The sequence below is a fragment of the Hylobates moloch genome, unplaced genomic scaffold (genome assembly GCF_009828535.3).
Source record: "Hylobates moloch isolate HMO894 unplaced genomic scaffold, HMol_V3 SCAFFOLD_20, whole genome shotgun sequence".
NCBI lineage: Eukaryota > Metazoa > Chordata > Mammalia > Primates > Hylobatidae > Hylobates > Hylobates moloch.
In genome coordinates, this window is record NW_026652295.1 from 18,603,832 (window position 1) to 18,624,429 (window position 20,598).

Here is a 20,598-nt window from a genome sequence, read left to right on the forward strand (position 1 = left end):
AGCCAAGATTGCGCCACTGCACTCCAGCCTGGGCGACACAGCGAGACTCCATCTCAAAACAAAAAAAGAATTAATGGGCAACCGGTAGAAAATTTTGGACCTGGTGGGTGGAGAGACTCTGCTTGGATGCTAATTTTAAACTCTTATCCTCCACCTAGGTTTAATAGATAACAAGTTTTAGAGATTATGGCATTGGACAATTACTCATAAATGCTCAAGAAATAATTCAAGTGATTACTGCCCTAATATGTGCTTGACAAAAATTTACTGAGCCAAGTTCTTACAGATGGACCAAATGAAGCTTAAGGGTTTCACTGACCAATCACTTATGAGCTCTTTGACAGTCATTGTGTTGTCAAAGGAGAAATGAAAAAAAAAGCCTATACATTATTGTTAAATCATATCTAACAATGCTTATGTAGAATATGGAACTTGGAATCATGAGACCTGGGTTCGAATGCAGATTTTCTGTCTTACCTATTACATGACCTTGTTTGAGCTACTTGTGCATTTGGGGGCTTTTAAATTTTTTCTATCTAGAAAACAGGGAGAATAATACCATGTTCTGGGTCATTGTGAGGATTAAATTAAATAGTGTAGGTTAAAGTGCCTATCAGAGTCTGTGCTGCATAGTAAACACTCCATAAATCATTGTGCTGGTTTGATATAATTATAACTCTTTACTTAGAAATAGAATTCCTCTGCATGCATTCATTAAGAAAAAAATGAGTTATTATTAGAGTTTAATAGATTATAATTTCTCAGAAAAGATGATCATTATATTTATTTTTACCTCTCCTCTCTTCTTTTTATCTTCTCAACACTAGCCAACATTACTACCAGTGGCACAAGGATTCTTTTCATTAAATAGGATTTATACTCTATACACTTACAGGGACATGAATCTTTAATAAGGTTCAGTCAGATTCCAGGAATTTTGTTTATGTGGTGTGTGTATGTGCACAGCTATGCACAATTAATCAGAATTTTCAAAGTAGAATCAAGTTAACTTACCACCAAGAGTCCTTTGCCCCCTGCCACTTCACCAAATTACTATTGTCACTCTTTGTAGAACCCAACCAGTAAAGAATTTGGGGCTTCATCTAGAGATGTGTCTGTGTGGATCATTTCTACATCAGAAACAAATAACCATTGTTTTCTTTAACCAGTGCCCTTTTAGCCAACCCACAAAATAGACTTTGTACTTTTTTTAATTTAAAAAGCAGAACTCACATCAACTAAGTTGGATTTGGTATAATTTTAAGAAGAAACATTATCATTATATTCAATTCTCTTGTTATTCTTGGCTTCGAAAGGTGAACATGAGGTTATCATCCAGGTTCATGGAAAGCACTAACGATGTTCTCGGGGGAAAGGGCAGTTTCGACATCTCCAAGGTAATGGTCGTGGTTGTGGTTCAAGAGCTTCTCTATCCAGGACTGCCAAGAGCACATTTCATTATAACCATAGACCATGGCAACTATTCAAGAAGTAAATTCCATGAATTGTGAAAGTTTTTTATATATTTATTATAAAATATTTGGAATTATTTCTTGACACACTTGAGTGTTAACTATTTGGCTGTAAATTTTACATGTGTAACCCAAAATAACTCAATGAGATAGCTTCGTTTTACAGAAGGTGAAACTGAGGTTTAATGAATTTGAGAAATGCTCCAGATTATACTTGGACCTGGAAAAATCAGGACTAAAACCAAGCCTGTCAAACACCAAAGGTGTGCATTCTGTGTTCGATTCTGCCATTTACCCTCCAGCTCTATACCTCCTCCTACTTTCCTCATTTACAACTGAGGACATAGAGAAGTGAGCTCGCCTGCAGGGCTTACCACGGAAGAGAAAAGAGTACGCAGACAGAAACCAGTTACTTAAATATTAGATCCACAAGCTCGATGTTCAGATCAGAGGTTTCCTAAATATCCTAACCTTACAGCTATCCTCATGCAATAGTGTATCACCAAAAAATATATTAATATACATGCATACAAATGAAAATTATACCTCCTACAAATTATCTTTTTAGAAATAAGACTGGGCTTTAGCTTACAATAAGTACTTTCAGGATACAGACATCTTGTAAACATGTAGCATAATTTTGCTATTTAAATTAATAATCTGGAAGAAAAAATCAATAATCATCATGGTACTAGCTATTAAAAATAAATCTATATTTTTCACATTCTACTATTCTAAATAAACCATTTGTAGTAGAGTTGGCAAACATGCTCATATTCAATTTCATTCTATGCAAGCATTGCACACGTGAGGGACTCATGGTTTGTTTGTTGATGTTGGCCAAGTTAAAACCTCCATTGCTATCTGAACATGTGAAAGTTTTCAAACCGTCTAACGTGGAGTTTGCACCTGACAGAAGGGAAAAACATTTTAACAAGCTTTATTGCATCTGTTGAGAGAAAATGAAATGAAGTTTGCAGTGATATTTGCTTTTTAACAGAGCCAGTGAAAAAGCTGTAGAAAGATAAACATAGAAAACAAAAAAAAAAAAAAAAAAAAAAGAGAGGGAACTCACTCAGATTATGCTTTTCTTTCTCATTTCATGTTTTTCTGATTCCCACCTACTTTTCTCTATAATTTTCTGCCCAGGCTGAAAAGTATAAAATCCTTTTACATCTCTACGTGCCAATTTCCACGGCTTCTGCTCCTTGCTAGCAAGTAAAACGTGGTCCAGCCAGAAGACTGCATGCTGGTTGTTATGCCATGAAGACCAGAAAATCCCAAGGAAACATGCAGAGCTCTATTCAAATGGCCACTGAAAGCGCTATACTAGGAGAAAGAGAGGGGCTGTCTCTTATGGTTTTTTAAACTGGGCATCCTTGAATCAAAATAATTTCCCAACCCTTTTACTAGCTTATTATCTCTTGCCCCCTTCCAAAAAATATATATATAATTAGCTTTCTGGATTCAACATGTAGGTCACTTCATTCAAGCTTCTGTTCAAATGTCACCACCTCAGAATGGCCTTTGCCAAACACACTATGTAAAATGTCACCCCACACCCCTGACACCTTCTATCCCATTTTCTCTTGCCTTATTTTTCTTGACAGCAATGATCACTACTTGACACTGCATCTTTTGTTCATTTATGTATTGTTTTTCTCTCCTTCCAGCATGTATGTGCCATGAGAGTAGATTAATTGACTACCATACCCCAAATGTGTTGAACAGGATCCCACATCTGATACTCAATATATATTTGTGGAATTAATTAAATACCTGTGAAAACAAGCTGAACCATATGCAGCTGGCAGCAGTATACTGACATGCTATTTTCTGATGTCATTTGTTCTCACCTAATTCCGCCCGAAGAAAACCTTTTCAGGGAGGCAATCTTTAGTCCAAATTTCTTCCACTTCTTTCTTCTGTTCTCTGTGTAGTCAGCCCAAAGGATATTTGAGTTCAATTTGCAGAGAAATGCCATAGATAGAAATGATAATGTCCCTTCAACTTAAAAGGGCCGAGCATGTTTTGAAAGTGTTTTATGAACTGGAAACCTTTCTATGAGATATTCCACTGTAGCCCCATAAAACCTTACACCCTGCTGGAATTTTATCCTGTTAAATTTGGCAGTGTTTCCTTCCTCAAGTAATGAGTTCAATTCATGTTTTCATTTAAGTTCATACCCAGATACAAATCAGTGTCACTGCCACAGGCAATGATTCGCAGAATTCCCAGGCGCCAGGGCTGAGGGATGGCGGGTTCAGAAGAACGAATGCCAAATTCTCTTTTTCACTGGGGGCAGTGTAGTATTTACTGTCATAAGCCCGCCTCATGCCAGGTCCCATGGAGGCAGTTGGCTAAGTGGGCTTCCGGCTTCTATCTCAACGCAAGCTCGTCTTCTAAAGCCTCTCTGGATTTCCTGTGGTAATCCTTTGTGTCCCTCTGAGAAACAATAATCATTCAGTTTTTTTTTTTCTTTCTTTCTTTTTTTTTTTTTTTTCCAAGAAGAGAGTTCAAGAGCACAAGTGGTTTTAGTTAAGGATTCAATAAACACTTTGGCAAGAATGAGGAAAGCTGTATAGAAAAGACCTAGCAGTTCTTCCAGTTGTATTAATAGCTTAAGGGGGTATTTTCCCATGAGGAAAATAGGGCATAGTCAATACTATGAGAGCCCACCTCTGTCCTTTGCTGATACATCAGGTAATTAAAATCTTATACTTACTCAATGGCTCTTTTAAACATGGTATTATCAAGGAATGATTGTTTTTGCAACAAAGATGGTAACGATGACAGCAAGAGCACCAGTGTGGAAAGTTCTTCTCTGCCTGTCGGGGAATCTATCCTGATTTGCAATGACGCTATGACTTCTTGCAAGCAAACACCTGGAGACTGGGTCTAACCACCTGGGCAGGTAGTGCTGAGCTTCAAGGCAACGCTATCACCTAAGTCATCATTAGGAGCAGCACTGCAGCCAGCTCATCCCTTCCTCAAGCCACATTCTCAGACGTCAAAGAGATCTCACCCATTTGAAGGAGAAAAGACAGTGGAGCACAAGGTCAGAAAATAACAGGAGGAAAGTAGTTAAAGGAAGTAAAAAAATAAAAAGATACATTGAAAAGTAAAGTTGTTTGTCTTCTTTATATTCAAGAGATCTGGCTAATTTACACACATACACACACACTCATATTTTGCTAGCCCTTTTACCCAGCTGTAAATTTGTGACTCTGAGCTTCCATAATCAGAGGATTGAAGCCATTGTACTAAGAACCTCAAATCTTAGTATATAGTTCCACTGCTTTTCTTCACGCCAGGGGAGGCAGACAACTGAGCCCACAGTGAGCTGATGGTTGACAGACCCCTCTGAGAGATCTGAGAGATCTGTCTGTGGAACTCCCTTGGTAGATAGATGGCTATGCTATGCTGTGAAACATATTTTCTTTGTGTACAAATTGGAATAATATTTGGACGCCTGATGATGCTTTACAAGGCCTTCCTATTAAAAGATAGTTATTTTTCTACTCTCCCTTTAGAGGCTTCTTCTAAACCCTAATTTGGTCCCACTGCTTAGAGATCAGTATGCTACCATTTGGCATAAAATTGACATAAAATTGCATGTCTTCCAAATTGTCCCATAATAAGCTGAAATATACATGTAAGTATTCATGTAATATAACTTTTATATCAATGTAATGTATTCATTAATTAATGTGTTAATTCATCAATTATTTGTTGAACACCTACTAATTCCAGGTATTGCCATAGAAGCCAGACACTGTGAGAAGGTATAATGAATACGAGTTCTTTGGCGTGTATTAAAAATATGAGGCTTATATGGGAAACAATCAGTCATTAATATACACTGTACACCATTCAGGAGATATTATATATAAAAGCTATTTCAGACACTAAGGCATTTGGTCCAAGGCATATTCTTTACATTACAAGCAAATTCTATTTTGCTCATTCAAATAACTCTTGGCATTTTGAATGGTTATATTTTAAGTTGTCATATCTCAACCCAACATGCAGGAAGTGACCTCGCTTTGAAACATTGTGTTTAATCAGGAGTTTGATCTGGAGTGACATCAGTGTGCCTGTTGCAAGAAACTGTTTTAAGTCCAAGAGCAAAAGCCATTGTCTCCATTATCTGTATCACACCTACAGATGAGCTGGATTTTGCCATGGGATGTTGAAAGGTAGAAGTTCACAACCCGAGGCTTTAGTTCTGAAGGATAGGTTCAGATAGCTGCAGAAATGGAAAAATAATTAATCACCCTATAAAGAACTACTACAGAGACCCGAATGTTCTTCTGAAACCAACGGGAAGCAGGGCCTGCCGGACTGTTTAAGATATGCAGCCAGTGATTTCTTGAAAGAAGATGAGAGGAGAGAGGGAAGGTTAGGACAGAACTAGCAAGAGCTGTGAGGGGAACCGGCAGAAGGGAAAACGGCCAATGCCAAGTTGTCAGTGGAGAAGGAGTGTGATGTTCTTACAGAGCTAGAAGAGGTCAATAAATCACTACCCTTATCTTGAAAACAGCGCCTGTGACTTCAAAAATTAGCTCATTTATTCTGCACAATTAAATTTATTGAAGTGTGACAGTAAAAGTTTAGCAGGCAGTGAAGCAGAAAGCCAGCAATAGCCGAGGCGAGCATCTGAGTGAATGACACAATTAGTTGATTTTCATTTTATTTATCAATATAATTATTGAATTGTATTTATCCTTTTTCACAGATTTCTACAATTATTACTGCTCGGGCCTCTAGGGAAAGAATTAGTTCGAATTTTCAGTCTAAGTTAATGTGATTATGGAGCTGCTAATAAAAGGAAAGTTTTTTAAAGTGCTACACAATCTTGTATTCAATGTCACTCCCATCATCAGGCTTAGAAAAGCAGTCCCTTTTCATGTGAATGTGGTAAATTGAATTTAAATTTGTATATGTATGGAATTCCCCAGGTGGGAACTGAGCTGGGGCTGGTCAATGCCCTCCTTGCTGGGACTGTAAGGATTTGTCTTGTATTTAAAATTGGAGACCAGAATATTTTGTTTTGTTTTGTTTTGAATATGATGAAAAAAGAAATCCTCAAGAATTTCCTAACCTTTATGAATTTTAGAAAAGAAAGAAGGATAGAGGTGATGGAACTGCTTTCTTTTTTGTTTTATCTTGGCTTTATCAGGACCTGGCATTCCACTATGTCCCTGTGAAAGCATGTCAAAAAAAAAAGAACAAATATAAGTTGTTAAGACAGTATGCATGTTCCAGAGGAGAGATGGAGCGCAGCCTGCCACACAATTTCTGGGAACCTAGTTTATCCCCCTGAAGTAGCAGTGTAGGAACGTACCAGCTGTATGGATCCGAATCATCTTCTCCCAATACATCAAGACAATGGGTGCCAAAGTACACCCTTCCTGCATGGTCTGAAAAATAAGCCATTTTCTAGAGAGGGGAACTCAATCTCACTCATCATCTCCAGGCCTTTCAGTTAAATGTTTTCTTGGTCTGAGAGACGATCAGTTTCTCTGTGAAGGTGGAGTGAAGACAACTCAAGTTCAACTTCTAATAAACCCAACGAAGTATATAAGTTCCCAAGAAATCTGTTAAAGCAGTGATTTTCAAGCTCGGAATCTATAAGGATCATGGGGTACATGTTAAAATGAAGATTCCTAGGTCCTACCTCCAGAGAGGAATTGGGCTTGCGTTTTAAAATGAATATTCCATTAGCTGTGGCTTGGGAATCAACTTCAAGAAATATTGGAAGTGCTAAAGTAAGTCATGAACTTGAATAGTGGCAGCTCTTCCAAAGATAATCGGTTCTTTTATCCACAAAACTGGGAGAACTGCTAACTCACAGGTGAAGAAGAGAACACTAAATTCTGACCCTAATATAGCACCTAACATAAAAACTAAAGCAGGATTTATCACTGCCACATATTCAGTGTGATCATTTATCTAGTTCTTATTAATGTGGGATAATACTCACAGAAAGAGCTAATATTTATTGTCACTATTATAACCCAAAATAATTCTTTCATTTTTTAAAGTTTTATTTCAGGTTTCGGGGTATGTATGAAGGTTTGTTACATAGGTAAACTTGTGTCAGGGGGGTTTGTTGTACAGAGTATTTCATCAACCAGACATTAAGCCATGTACCCAATAGTTGTCTTTTCTGCTCCTCTCCTTGCTCCTACCCCTACTCTTAAGTGGAACCCAGTGTCTGCTGTTCCTTTCTTTGTGTTCATGAGTTCTCATCATTTAGTTCTGACTTATATTTGGTTTTCTGTTTTCTTTATTTCTCTTTTTCTTCAACTTTCCAATTTAATCTGTCAGTAAGACCTGTCTGTTCTGCATCCAAAACATGTCTCAAATCTGTCTACTTTTGGTAACCACTAGTTTAAGTCTGCTGTGTCTCACTCTGGAAGCTCAGCGTGGCTGAAGCAGAGCAGGTAAGAGAGTCCTGGATGTTCATATCAGTCAGCTAGCCAAGGGCCAGATCATATAGGATCCTGTAGGCCCCCGACTTTAGACTCTAAATGTGATGGGAAACCACTAGAGTACTGAGATGTCATAAGCATCAAGATGTGATTCATCCTTTTAAAAGGCTCATTCTGACAGCTAAATGGAGTACAGCCTGTTAAAAATATATAAAATGAATTCAATATGAGATTAAATTCTGAAGTCACGGGACACGATTTTAGAAAGATACTCTAGTCCATTGTTAATTGCCAAATAAACAGATCTCCAAGGGGGATGGGGAAAGTCTCTTCTTTTATGACCCATTCCTTTGTAATTCATAAACTATCTTTGACATGATTGCACCCAATCTAAATGATACTATAACTCAATTTTTTGGATATGTACTTAAATTAGATTTCAAATGGTCACAAAGATTTAACTATCATTCTTCTCCCTGTGCATTTTGAGAGAGGCTAGCAATGAACTGCATGGTTCAAGATAAAGAAAACAAATAATTTGTCAGAAGATATATACAGAGCATATAAATGTCTGTCATTCATAAGCTTGTATCATCCTGGGCTAGCAAGACAGAAATTTTTATCAGTGTCACTTCCTACCTAGCTATTCTTTTTAAAATGGGGGTGGGGTGGGAGGTAGTGTGTGGAAAAGAGTATAAAGTATTCACGAGTCATTGGACAAAGGTCTGACTCACGTCTGTGATTACTGGACTTCAATATAAGAGCACGGGAGGCCAGGTGCGGTGGCTCATGCCTGTAATCCCAGCACTTTGAGAGGTTGAGGTGGGTGGATCACTTGAGGTCAGGAGTTTGAGACCAGCCTGGACAACATGGTGAAACCCAGTCTCTACTAAAAATACAAAAATTAGCTGGGCATGGTGGCACGTGCCTGTAATCCCAGCTACTTGGGAAGCCGAGGCAGGAGAAATGCTGGAACCTGGGGAGATGGAGGTTGCAGTGAGCCAAGGTTATGCCACTGCACTCCAGCCTGGTGACAGAATGAGACTCCATCAAAAAAAAAAAAAAAAAAAAAAAGCAAGCAAGCAAGAAAGAGCACAGGGGCTAAAATTATGCCCAAGTGGAATAAATAGACTTCCTGTAAAGTGAAATAGAGAGGGCCAAATAGTTCACTTCCAGTTAAAAGAGTGGAATGAGATATGAAGTTTACAAGTTGATTTTCTAGTGCCTAAGATGTACCCGTGACCAAGGGCTAATTGTCAATTTACATGTGTGCACAAATTTCAAACACAGCTTTCAAGCTGCATGTGAACAAGCTAAATGAACTCCAGCAGCTCTGTTTGAATATAATGTTTCCCTGAAATTTTTGTTTCTGTGGCAGACACTCTAGACCTTGAAATCATTTTCGGTTGAATTCCCATTCACACTCTCTTAATAATACCCAATACCAAATGCACATATTAAAATTTCCAAGAAATTGCCATTTTCTTTGGAGTTGGGCTTCCTAGAAATCTCTCTCATGGATTTTAATGCATGTGCCGTAAATGAACCAGCTTTTGCATTTCATGAGGACAATTGCTTTTATGACACATCCTAGGTGAGGTGCTGATAAGACATTGCATGCCATTCTTACTTTGCTTCCTGTATCTTTCACTCTCACCTTCATTGCCATGATCTTGCATCCCCAGTAAAATGTTAACACTGATTCCTTCTCTTAGGATCTGCTTTCTAAAAGACCCAGTAAGACACAGTGTTTTCTGTAGATGTGGAGGAAGGAGGCAATTCAACCAGCTTAACACAGCCACTAAGACTCACAACTCTGAATAAGCATCAAAATTATCTGTGATTCTTTTTACAAATACAACTTCTTTTTTTTTGAGACTGAGTCTCACTCTGTCACCCAGGCTGGAATGCAGTGGCACAATCTCCACAATCTCAGCTCACTGCAACCTCCACCTTCCAGGTTCAAGCAATTCTCCTGCCTCAGCCTCCCAAGTAACTGGCATTACAAATGTGAACCACCACGCCCAGCTAATTTTTGTATTTTCAGTAGAGACGGGGTTTCACCATGTTGTCCAGGCTGGTCTCGAACCCTTGACCTCAGATGATCCACCTGCCTTGGCCTCTCAAAGTGCTGGGATTACAGGCATGAGCTATCACGCTCGGCCAAAAACACAACTCTCACCAACCTCCTGCCTGAGCCGCTCTAAGACCTACTGAGTTTCCAATGGTAGAGCAGCTACAGATTTAAAAATCCCCTCCAATAATTTTAATGCACTGATAGGTTGCCTACAGTCTAGGGAACTAATACTACTCTGACCTTTCATAAGACAGGGAGTCGAGATCCAGAAATAGGAGATTATTATATTACTTCCCCCACTAGAACCAGTTAGCTAGACAGGCTTTACAAGTGTAGATTGAAATGCAAATATAACAAAGAAAACAACATAAACCCTTATCAGGGTAATGTATCATATCATGTCAAAATGTAATAAAATTTACACAAATTGATAAATCTCATTTGCCTCTCTAACTTAAGAAACCCAAAGAAGTGGCTTGCTGTGTAAGATCACCTACTTAGTTAATAAGCAACCTAGAACAAGAACCTGCCTCATTATTTTTCAGGCCAATTTTCTACTCCACTTCCGACTGTGATGACAAGGCTGGGACAAGAAATAATTTACCACGAAAGATGTTTTTCTTGTTGGTGTTGTTTGACCTTCATTTATTTATTTAGAAACTTTTATTTTAGGTTCGGGTAAACTTGCAGGTGTGTTACATAAGTAAATTGCGTATCAAGGGGGTTTGGAATACAGATTACTTCTTCACCCAGATGATAATAAGCATAGTACTCGATAGGTAGTTTTTTTTTTTTTTTTTTTGAGTTGGAGCCTTGCTCTGTCGCCCAGGCTGGAGTGCAGTGGCGTGATCTCGGCTCACTGCAAGCTCCACCTCCCGGGTTCACGCCATTCTCCTGCCTCAGCCTCCTGAGTAGCTGGTACTACAGGTGCCCGCCACCGCGCCTGGCTAATTTTTTGTATTTTTAGTAGAGACGGGTTTCACCGTGTTAGCCAGGATGGTCTCGATCTCCTGACCTCGTGATCTGCCTGCCTCGGCCTCCCAAAGTGCCGGGATTACAGGCGTGAGCCACCACGCCTGGCCCTTGATAGGTAGTTTTTTGACCCTCACTCTTCTCCCTCCCTCCACCCTCAAGTAGGCCCCAGCGTCTGTTCCCTTCTTTATGTACTCAGTGGTTAGCTCCCATTTATAAGTGAGAATATGCAGTACGTGGTTTTCTGTTCCTGTACCACAAAAGTTTGAGTGTAAAAAGAGGACCAAAAAAGAAGGCCAGAAATAAGAAAAGTGGTAGCAAAATGGAAAGCGAGGCCTCTCCAAAGCTATGCTTTTCTAACTTCATTCTGGGCTTGGAGTTGGCTTACATGCCCCCTCCTTGACTGAGTCACTGACAGCCACATCGTTGGACTTAATTTGACCTTTGACGCACACATTGTAAACCTCTGATAGGGTGAAAAAGACAATGAAACATAGTAAACATTTATTTTGGTTCTGCCTATCTCACTATGTAGGAAACCAAGAAGAAGAAACTAGGGAAACTTTCACGTGTTTGACTTTCTTCTTTTGTGAGCTAGAGAACAAAAATTGGAACTTTGATGTAATAGTTTTCACTAAGAACAAAATACGGTATTAGATTCATTCACCTTGGATACTAAGATGACATGTTTTCACAGTTTATCATTTTAACAAGATTCTATTAGGATACATAGCTATTTAACTGAAAGTATTAAACAGAAGTGAGTTAATGACAATCCAATAAATAATTTGATTACTAGAAAGCAAAATAGAATTACTATTTATGCCATGATTGTATGAGCATTACGCCATAGTTGCTGTTCTAAGCATTTTATGTGCTTTTAAACATTTAATCACTGCCACAATCTTATATATAAGGTATTATTATTCTGATTTTACAGATAAAGGAAAAAGGTAGAGTTGGGTAGGTGGATAGTTAAGACGTTAAGGAGTTGGATTTGCAATTCAGATCCAACTCCAACACCCATGTTCTTTCTTCTATACTGTACATACCATGGGGTTACCATAAATCTTAGATAAACTTTAACAACTTCAGCTACATATTAAATGATATCATTAAGTAAAATCCTTAATTTAGAGATTTGGAAAGACATTCTTTCCTCTTTGCAGACTATCACATAGGTAGTAGATTTGCTCCTCATGTGGAAACAAAAATGTTTTGAAACATATTCAATCTTCTTGAAGTCATTTTCAATCTCTTTTCTCAGGCTAACTAGTGTCAAACCATAAATGGCTATGATCCTCATCCAGCTAAAATTAGCTTTGTTTTAGTCTTGTTACGAAAAGCTGTTGGATGTGAAATAGGCTAAGAAAGTTGGATACAGATCACCTAAAAATGAAATAGCATAGGAAAGAATTATTTTTCCACCAATAAGCTGTGCAAAAAATATAACATATTCACCAATGCCAGAGTACGTAAATCACAGAGTAGTTGTTGGAATAGAGTTCTGAAGCACATGCCCCATTATTAATGAGTCCATTTTGCGTGAAGGGCTTTCTCCAGCCTCAGTCCTACTCTCTTCTCCTAGAGCATCAATTTCAGTAACTATCACCTTTTGTTAGAAATTCTCCCCCGATATTAAAATGTTCTGGCTTTCTTATCAGTGGATTCTCCCCCAATATTTTTTATCCAAAGAAACTTTACCAAAATACATAAAATAAAATGAAGTGTTTTATATATTTTGTTTAACCTTTACTACTAGTAATATAACAAGTAAAATTTATTAAGGCCGACTACGGTGGCCCACGCCTGTAATCCCAGCGCTTTGGGAGGCTGAGGTGGGTGGATCACCTGAGGTCAGGAGTTCAAGACCAGCCTGGCCAACATGGTGAAACCCTGTCTCTACTGAAAAATACAAAAATTAGCCAGGCATCATGGCTTATGCCTGTAATCCTACTCGGGAGGCTGAGGCAGGGAGAATTGCTTGAACTCGGGAGGTGGAGGTTGCAGTGAGCCAAGATCATGCCACTGCACTCCAGCATGGGTGACAGAGCAAGTCTCCATCTAAATAAAATTAAATAAAATATAAAATAAAATAAAATTATTGAGCACTTAGGTGTAAACAGGCACATTTCATACATTTTTTTCACATTGCTCAACACTCTGTGCCATAGGCATCATGATTTTCCTCTGTCTCTCTTTTTTTCTCTTGCTCCTTTTTTCTCTTTCTCTCTTCTCTTTCTCTTAAAAATGTTCAAACTGAGAGTCACCAAGCAGAATTATTTGCACAGGATCACATATGCACACATGGGAGTCATGCCTGCTCAACTCCCAAACCCAGCTCCTGTGCCTATAAGCATTGCATCTGCAGGATGTGGGCCAGCCTGTGTAAATAGATCCCCTAGGCTGCTTGAAGGGTGGTGGTAGTAGTGGTGGTCATTCTCTATTTGCTATGCAAAAATAACTGATATTATTAGATTGGTGCAAATGTAGTTGCATTTTTCACCATCAAAAGTAGTTGCAAAAACCGCAATTACTTTTGCACTAATCTAAATACTTCAATTTTCTTGAAAATTTAGGTAAGACTGAGTCAGGTCCTCATTTTTTCTCAAAAAACAAAACAAAAACCATAAAACAACAAAAACTTTAAATTTCCTTTTTTTTTTTTTTTTGCAACCAACCAAATTGATTACATGATTCAAAGGCTTAGTCAGCTCTATTTTTCTCCAAAATACCTCAGCAGGCACTTTTTAACAGAAGACATACTTTTGATAAATATTAATTAATTATTTTTGACTAATATTAGATTCTGTTTCATCTTACTACATTGAACACACTTGAAAGATATTTCTATGAGTCTGAACCTTGTGTATTTTAGAGTCCTTGGTATATGCAAGTTTTTGTTACATTGCCCATGTTATGTTGTACCCAATAAAGAAAAGTGAAAGACTTTTCAGAATTTTGGAACCACTTTAGTGTGAGGGGGTTGGGGGGAATGCTATTACCCTCTCCCTATTTGACTCAAACTCCCATCTGACACCCTGGGCTGAATTTAAATGATGCAGCCTAGCCCTTTTGCTTCTGTGGGAGATGACAGCTCTGTCTCCAAGAGAATCTGTTAGCTGTTAGAACTTTGTGTTCTCCTGGTAGATACTTTAGGAACTTCTGATATTCACTCAAAGCCCCAGGTGACATAAAATTCAGAAGAGATGCAGTGAAGAATTGGGAATGACAACTAACAAATACTAAAGCATCCTTTCCCCCAATTTCTGGCCAAGCAGAAAGGAGGAAAGGAGGGAAGGAAGGGAGGGAGGGAGGAAGGAAGAAAAGAAGGGAGGGAAGGGAGGGAAGGGAGGAAAGAAGGGAGGGAAGGGAGGGAAGGAGAGAACAAGTGAGGAAGGGGAGAGGAAAAAAGAAAAAAGAGAGAGAAAAAGAAACGAAAAGAAAAAATGTTTTGGTTATGTATTTTTGTTGCTAGATCTACATACACAAAGACAAGTGGAAAGTTGAAATTAATTAGATGAGTAAACTAGAAGATAAGGCTTTGTAATAGATCCAGAGAACTCCGTAATATGACCGACCATCACATTATTCTTGCTGATAATACAGTTGTTTTGGCCTAAAAAGCAGTTGAAGGAGGAGTGGTAGAAGCTGGAGATGTGTCTGGAGGAAGCAAGATGCAAATGAAGTGGAAGGCGGAGGCAGAAGGAGAAAGCAAGGGGGGAAAAAAGCAGAGTTGAGTAAGGCCTGCAAACAGGGAAACAATATTCACCCTGAGAAAATAATTTCTTTTCTTTTTTTTCTTTTCCTTTTTTTTTTTTTTTAGAGGGAGTCTTGCTTTGTCACCCAGGCTGGGGTGTAGCAGTGGTGTGATCTCGGCTCACTGCAACGATTGCCTCCTGGGTTCAAGCAAGTATCCTGCCTCAGCCTCCCAAGTAGCTGGGATCATAGGCGTGCACCTCCATGCCCAGCAAATTTTTGTATTTTTGGTAGAGATGGGGTTTTGCTATGTTGGCCAAGCTGGTCTCGAACTCCTGACCTCAAGTGATCCACCCACCTTGACCTCCCAAAGTGTTGGGATTACAGGCATGAGCCACCGCCACCCATCAAAAAATAATTTCTTAAAAGCTTCTTAATTTTTCGAATATTCTAAGAAGCCATAGTAGTTATTTCTTTATCATTTTTGATGTAGGACTTCACAATTTATTAACTCTTTAAGACTATAATCTGAATTTTATCTAATCTATCTCTTGAAATCTCTCTCCAAAATATATCTTAGTCATTTACTTAATAATCAATGTATTATTATGATCTAATGATACTACTTGGTATCATAAAATATTAAACAATACAAATTTCTGTGTGGCATTAATAAGGAAAATACCTCATCAGGTCCATATATTTATAATAACGATTTCAAAATCACTTATATGGGCATTGATACAAAAAGTATTTTGAAAAAATAGAACAGGGCTTTCCAACATGTAATAATAGTCACTTGAAAAGTGTCTTGCCCTCCTCTCATTCTGGTCTTCCATCATTTTCCAAGCTAACAAAATCTGATTCTCTAAATAAAATCACAGTAGATATGAACATCAGAACATCAGGAAAGGCTTTCTTTCCTCACATCTGTATTCCACACAGAAAACCTAAGAGGCTGAAATGGAAGGTCTTTTGGAAACTCCATCCTTAGTAGCTCGAAATTTCACACTTTTATATTTTCTCAGAAATCTAAATATAACATTCCCAAACACAATTTCCCCAATGATTTTTTAAATTAGATAAGAAAATATTGTTGTTAATCATCCCAGAATAACAAATCAATTGGTCTAAACATGAAAAATAAAACAATCTAAATGGATATACTTGTTTCTCCTTTGATAATATATGATTTGCTCATAAAGTTATGAATTAAGCTACTTAACAGGTTATTGAAAATCTGATCATGTGAACATTCTGTTTTTGGATGTTTTCTTGGATGTTTTACAAGAAACAGAGTAAAATGGACACCAAATCCAACAGATCACCTAATGAAAGAGAAACAAATTTAGAAGCTGACAGTTCTGTACTAGTATCAGTGTGAAAATACACGACAAAATCAAAATTATTCCCATGGCCTACTGACTATGAAAATTTGATTTTTTTTTCCCTAGTAGCTGTTTAAGCAACTAGTTTTAACTCATATATACAGTTTTGTAGTTTGGCTGTTTCATACGTACCATAAATTTGTTCACCTCTGTGTAACTACTGATAAATGCTCTTGATTTGAATTGTGTGATACATGTTTTGAAACAAAAATAATGTCCTACACTTGTATATACTTTTCTGTTTACAAAACACTTCCATACACGTTACCAGTTCTCACACTAAATCTATGAGCTAAATTACTTTGCACATTTTACTGAAAAGAAAACTAATGATTAGAGTTACAAAATGACTTTCCCAAGGACACAAAGCTAGTCAGTAGTAGAAACAAGATGGCAACCCTCTTTATCTGTGTCTCAGCCCAGTCAGGGTCCTTTTCTTCTACACAACAATTAGCTCCTTCCAAGAACTACCCATGAACATAGGTACTGATTCCTACCTTAAAGAACCTTCTATCCCAACTGGGTCACAGAACTGTCCAGTCAAGACGAAATCATCTATCCCTTTTTCTTTCAGTTATCTCTTCTGCACCTGCCTTTGTTTGAAGAGAGGGTATTGGGTATTTCCTAATACTCGAACTTAGGAAATGATTCACAGCCGTTCAAGCAAATTGGCCTATTAAAAGCGTGCAGTCATATGTACTACTGTAAAAGCACAGTAATTAGATTCATACCTTATGCTCTCCAGCCAACAGTGGATTAAAATGGCTGTGTCCCTTCTAAAACTTCCAACCTTAACTTAAAACAGGGATTATCTTTTGCTTCAAAGTCACCTTCAGGTAATTTTCTCTAAACAGATAAATAAGTATAAAGTTGAATTTTTGTTTTTGGATGATTCTTTGCAGTCTTCCTTGAAATGCCAATTTTAAAAATTTTTTTCATATGTAACATATCCAAATAGAGGAACATACCAAAATTTAAAATTGGCATGAGGCTACTAGACATTCAGAATTTACTTAAACTTACTTGAATTTACTTAGCAAATTTCTTTAACATTATTTCCTAGAGATGACAAAATCCTTTGCCTTAGAAAAGTCTAATAAAAATGTGTACTTTTAAACCTTTTGCTAGACAATGCAAAATCCTAAGAACATTTAAATTCCATTTATCACCATCTCTTCTCATACACTATTATTCTTCTTATGTATTTTAATTCTACGTATTTTAAAATTCCACAGACATTATAATTATTATTGTCTTACATAGTTAATATCAGTTTAGATGTAGGTGCATATTTATCCCTTTTCTTGCTCTTCCTTCCTTTTTGCAGCTCTGAATATCTTCTGAGATTATTTATCATCTTCCTAAATAGTGCTTCTTATAATTTTCATTAAATGTCTTCGGTGAAAAGTTCTGACTACTCCATTGCCTTACCTAGACTCTAGCGATGTCTTTCTTATGACTTTCACTTTCAAAAGATATTTTCACTGAATATGAAACTTCAAGTTTGTAGTTGTTTTCTCTCATTATTTTGAAGCTATAATTTCATTGTATTCTTGCTTCTGCATTTTTTTTAGTGAAGACAACTGTTAGTATAATTTTTCTCTTCAATGAAGGTAATATCATTTTTCTCTGTCCAGTTTTAGGATTTCTTCTATGATTTTGGCTTTCGGCAACTTTGCTGTGATGTCTTAAATATAATTTTCTTTATATTTATAGTGCTGGAGTTTATAGACCTTTTATAACATTGGGCTTTATATCTTTAACCAGTTTTGGAAAACTCTCAACCATTGTCTCTTGTAATATTGCTTCTATCACACTGCATTTTTCTTCTCCTTCCAGTTTTGCAACTATATGTATCTCAGTCCTTTTCACTATTTTTCTTCTTTCTCTGACCCTCCAATTTTATTCTTTTTGACTTCAATTTGAAATTTTTTTGTCATATTTTTCAGGATAATATTTCTCTCTTCCTCAATCTATCTATATTAATTAAAAATGTTGTTGTTTTTAAAGTTCTTGAATTTCCATTCAATTCTTTTTTCTTTTTAAATACGTTTTAGTTTCACACAAAAATCTTAATCTGAGTTTTCAACATAGTAAGCATAGATATCTTTAAATCTCTGCCTACAAATTCCATTTTCCAGATATCCTCTAGGCATTTTTCTATTTTTTGTTTCTCTTGATACTCAGCCTTTAGTCATTTGACTTCGTTCCTCTGTTTTTTGGTTTTTGGTTTTGTTGTTGTTTTAGGGACGGGGTCTCACTTTGTCACCAAGGCTGGAGTGCAGTGGCATGATCATGGCTCACTTTAGCCTCTAGCTCCTGAGCTCAAAAGCAGTCCTCCTACCCCAGTCTCCTGAGTAGCTGGGACCACAAGTGTAAGCCATAGAACCTGGTTATTTTCAGCTGAGTGAAGGCCATTGCATTTTTACAAAATGTAGAGATAATCTGAAACCTAGAATGATATCTTTCTTTAATAGGAACTTATGTTTGCTTTTGGCAGGCAGTCAGGAATACTTGCAATGCTAAATGATCTTAATCTAATCATGAATTGAAATAATTTGTAGCTTGGTTTCAACCTCTGCAAGAACCTATTTGTTATTTTTCACCTTATTGTAGCTCTTTGGGATTTCAACCGAGAATCATGAAGTTTACTACAACACCATGCTTTCCTTGCTGGGCCAGGAACTTCTATTTTCCCAGATCTGTAAATCTGTCAAAAATTCAGTTGATCTTCTTAGACTCTCAGCCACTAATTTTTGGAATATATGATGGCCTGAGGAGAAAAGAAACTCTCAAAGGAAACTTTTAGTTTTTTCCCCCCTCTGGCTTTTATTCTTCTCCTTGGTTTTGTTTTCCATAATTCCTTACTACCTTATTAGCTTTCTAATGCATCAGTAAGATGTATTTTTATACTATGTCCAGGTTTTTTAGTTGATCTTAGCAGATGGTCAGAATTTCCTAATCCACCATTACTAGGAGAGAAGCTCTGCACTATTGCAAGAGGAAAACAAATACAATAGTGTGCCTATGGTACATAGGAGCTTTACATTTGCAGCCAAAAAGGAATTTAGAAATTATCATTTAATTCTACTCTCTTGTTTTACAGATGAGGAAAATAATGGTAGCTGGTTGAGTCAGAAAGATTGGAGAAAAACCTGTCCCTCTGCATGCCCCTGTTTGAATGTGAGATCTTATACACATTTGGAGGAGGCATGAAGAGGCTCAACAGGAAGTAAAAGTTGGAGGAGAATAGTGTCTTAGCTTTAAATGTTTTCTCCAATCCATACACAGATCCAATGGTAAAAGTGGAAACAGGTTAGGTGCGGTGACTCATGCCTGTAATCCCAGAACTTTGGGAGGCCGAGGTGGGTGGATCACCTGAGGCCAGGAATTCAAGACCAGCCTGGCCAACCTGGTGAAACCGCATCTCTACTAAAAACACAAAAATTAGCTGGGTGTGGTGGCATGTGCCTGTAATCCCAGCTACTCCCAAGGCTGAGGCAGGAGAATCACTTGAGCCTGGGAGGTGGAGGTTGCAGTGAGCTGAGATCATACCACTGCACTCCAGCCTGAGTGACAGAGCGAGACTCCATCTCAAAAAAAATAAATAAATAAAATAAAATAAACAAAAAACAAAACAAAACAAAAAACAAAAAGGTGGAAACTTTACTGAGAGAAAGTGTTTAAGCACAAGCTCTTACCAATTATTAACTGATGATGATATTATATAGATCCAAAGGTGACCACTAAAACGATAGGCTTAAAAATGAAAACAAAGATTTAATAAACAACAAACTGAGCAGAGACATCAGTGGCTATACTATATGCTGAGATAGATTCCACAGAATTATTCCAATCAAGTTCGTAAAACAAGTAAACAAGGAAGCAAGCAAGCAAAAAATAATAACAAACACAACCACTAGGAGAGAGGATTTGGAATTTGGAATCTCAACAACGTAGTATCCAAAATGTCCAGTTTTGAACAAGAGATTACAAGTCATGAAAGAACTAGGAAGTGTGACTCATACAGAGGGAAGGAGATGTTTATTAGAAACTACCTCTGTGAGGGCCCAAGTTGGACTTAGAAGAAAAAGCAACTATCATAATTACATTTACAGCATATTTAGAAAATCGTGTTTAAAGAATTAAAGAAAAACATGATGACAATTACCTAGCAAATAGAGAATATAAATGAAGCAGTAAAAAGTATTTTTTAAAAAGAAGAAAATGGAAATTTGGGATTAAAAAGTACATTAAATGAAATAAAAATTCACTGGAGGTATTCAACAACAGATTTGAGCTAGCAGAAGAAATAGTCAGAAAACTTATAAGACAGATCAATAAAAATTATCTAATCTGAAGGACAAAAGTAAAAATGAAGAAAGATAGAGCTGCAGAGATATATAGGAAACCATTAAACATATCAACATATATGAAATGGAAGTCTCAGAGAAAAAAAGACAAAAGGGGAAAAATATTACTGAAGGAAGTTCTTCAGGATGAAAGAAAATGACACTAGACAGTGACTCAAATTCACATGAAGAAATAAAGAC